The sequence below is a fragment of the Solanum pennellii genome, chromosome 10 (genome assembly GCF_001406875.1).
Source record: "Solanum pennellii chromosome 10, SPENNV200".
NCBI lineage: Eukaryota > Viridiplantae > Streptophyta > Magnoliopsida > Solanales > Solanaceae > Solanum > Solanum pennellii.
Window position 1 is genome coordinate 68,688,915 of NC_028646.1, and position 3,648 is coordinate 68,692,562.

Below are 3,648 nucleotides of genomic sequence, written 5' to 3' on the forward strand. Positions count from 1 at the left end.
GACCCAAGGTAGACTGGAGGATTCATCCTGGTGAAATCCCTCAGTCTGCTAGCCATGGTGCTAGCATGTGGGTTCTCCCTGGGATCACCCTCTCTAGTGGCCTGGGCTGTGATAGCATGTTCCTGAGCAATGATGGCTTGGGCCATCTGAACCAGTTCTTCTCTCACTTCTCCATCCGTCAATGAAGTTGGGTTGACAAGCACTTGCACTCCAGCAGTTGGGACTTGAGGAGGAGCTTGGGTTCCCCCACCAACTGCTTCTCCAACTCTCCTGCCTGCGTTTCTTCTTATGTTCATTTTTCTACACGCACACACAAGAAGGAAGTTAGATGCTAGAATGACACAAAATGTCAAAACACTACACAACACGATAAAGAGTAGAAGAAGGGAAGATTCTTAACATCACTAAGTCTCTAATTCATAGTTGTGGTGCACTTCATGACCATAATATAAAACTATGCAACGAGGCTGTTTTGAGCCTTAGTTCCTAGGTAATTTAACCTCATGCTATGATACCAAGTTTGTCACACCCAGGTCCTAGACCCTAGATGAGACTAGCGTCGTAACCTCTCAAAGGTCGCAGACAAGCCTTTTCTTAGCTTTCATCACAATTATGTAGTTAAATTTAGTGGAAAATTTAAAACTTTTAAAATTTATTGAAGTGTACTTACACTTCATATAATTCTTGCATAAGAATGATATACTAACATCTCAAAATAAACAACCATCTATTAACAGATTGAACAATTGAAATGAAGAATTCATAATATCATTAATAGTTGCAATACTGGCCTTAATAAAAAAATTGAACAAATGTTTGAAAGAAAACGCTAGGGACAACATCCACTAGTTATGTCTAATCTACTAAGCTAGAAATAAAGCGTAGGTATCCTCGAACTCAATGAGAACCTACCAAAGTCTAGAGGTACTAGTCCAAATAGCTTCAACTAATCTTCAATCTTCTTCAAGGACCTGCACCTATAAAAACAGTAATTGTATATGGGTTAGTACACTCTTGTTCTAAGTATGGGTGTATGAACATAAACACATAAGGACTGTACATGATCAAGGAAAGCTCTACCTATAGCAACATGCAATTTTTTGAAAGTGAAGTCACTTCACTTTCCTAATTCATTATTTATGAATCATGCTTTGAATATGATATATTTTCATGCATTTAAAGCAGATAACTCCATTTCTGTATGAACATAATATATTGGAATCATGAACATAATTTTAGAACAACTAAATAAAGATTTTATATTTTTGCTCCTCTTAGGCTAAGAGCTCCCTCTCCAAGACTTGTATATTTTTCAGTCTTTTCTTCTTTTTGTTGTGTAGTTCAATGATCTCCTTTGATCCTATGTTTTAATTACGAGTGCAATAATTCATTGTAGTCCCATTACTACAATGAATCAAGTAAGTAACTAAAATACTAAGGAAATTATTTGACTACTCTACTCACAAGTTATTCTTTCAATTCTTGTTAAATTGAGCATGAGTCTTTATAAGTCAATCTTTATTGGATATGCCGATTATTTGATCATTTTCATAATATAAAGATGATGGGGGCATATATTTATACTCCAATTGATGAGTCATTATGTTTTGCTTCTATTATTGGCATAACCCAATAATTGTTAAAACTTCATTTTTATCAAATACTGATGATTTGATATACTTATGCTTTTGCTTACGTAGTTAACTTTGAACTTACATTTCTTCTTCTTTCATATCATGTTCACTTTGAACATGCTAGGTTGACTTAGGATATTCTTTTAGGACTTCCATTGGGATCTTTCTGCGTAATGACTAAGATTGACTTACAACATTACTTAGTCTAACCTCACCCTTTGTTCATCCTATCCAAAGACTTCTCATCTTCCTAGGTCTTTATTTATTTCATTCTTACTTTATTAAAGAAATCTTTAGCATTTAACCGCCATAGATCATGTAAGCTTACATGAAATTTAGTGTCTTCCCCACACTGAAAAGTAGTGGTTCACGGGCCGAAGTGAAACCGAATACTTCCTAGCTTTCTTAGGTGGATCCATTAGCTAGTCAACTATGCTGGCGACATAGTTCAAAGACTAGGACAATTTGGAGACCCTTATCCACCTTGGTGGTAGTCTCATCTTATGAGGTTTACATGTTCTTGCATAAGCTCATTACTATCCTATCGGTGCTTAGCTCAATTTATCATACTTTACAACTTTTAGAGTTGACTCATACATAATGGAAGCTTGCTTCTAGTATGAGGTATTCTTAGCTCAATGGATGACTTTTCATGTCTTTCTATAATTGATTAATGGTGAACTTAAATCTTTCGTTATGATTATGGTGTGAATGAGACTTGTGTAACATTTCTAACACCCTCTTATGGGAGTATCTTTAACATAATTGTTTAGGTGCAAGTGAGACTTTTCTCACTTCCTTTAACACCCCATTCTAAATCAATTTCATAAGTCATAAGCTTTTAGTTATTTCATTACTCACCTTATATCGTTAAATATTATTTGATAGTCTTGTACCTTTCTTTATGAAAGTTATAAGGACTTATTCAATGTGCTACTATGTTCACAAGTTCATTTAGATAGGGTATGTTGGGACTTGTCCCAATCATTCGCATACCCTAGGTTATGAGTTCATTGATTACATTTTGTCAAGCAAATCTTTAACATGAATTTGGCCTTACAAGAAACATCATAATTAACATTTTTCATATAAGATTGGTATGACTTAGTCATTGGCCAATTCTATTACATATTTTTGAAATAATATTAATGGCCAATTTATTGGCATAAAGTAAATTTTCACTAAACACTTGTCATGATATTATCGGTAGCCAAATCAATTAAATTCATGTACATACCATAGTAATCGCTTCATTTAAAGCAAGCCAACTTTTAACATTTGATTTAGCTTATAAGAACAATTGAGTGATTAGTTTTGCCAAGCTATAATGTTGATTTGGCATTGAAGATTCATTAACTATCTTTGACTCTCATTCTTATTTCTTCTTGGAAACATTGCATTCCAATCACTTACAAACTGTAACAACCTGTTTAGTAGGTTCGAGCTGTAAAATTATTTTGAAAATAACTGACTGGGTCGACGGATCAGGCGACGGACCGTCATGGACACGACGGACCGTCGAGGGTCTTCGTTCCAAAACACTTCAACTCTGAAATCTGGGTACTGAGATCGACTCTCTGAACTTCACGAGGGAACTGCAGTACGGACCGTCGTAGATACGACGGATCATCACAAACCCCTTTACTGAATTTAACACTATGAACTTTGTGACGGACCGTCATAGACACGACGGGCCTTCACAGGTTGTGTAACCCCAACTGGGTCGGATTTCTGCTAAAGGTTTTAAAGGGGTGTTTTGGACTATTCATGACAAACTTTATGAAATTAGTGGAGTAAGTTTAATAATTTACTTACTTGGGGGTTAAAGGAGATAACTTTAAAATAAATAATGGGTTACTTTTATCATAACTAATTATATGATAATTAGGGTAAAAGAAAAAGAATCTGGAGAAGAAAAATAAAAAGAAGCAGAGAGGGAGAACGAGCGAGAAAGAGAGAACGAAGAGGAAAGCAAAAGGCATTGGGGAGATAGCTTGCTCGATCACGATTCTTC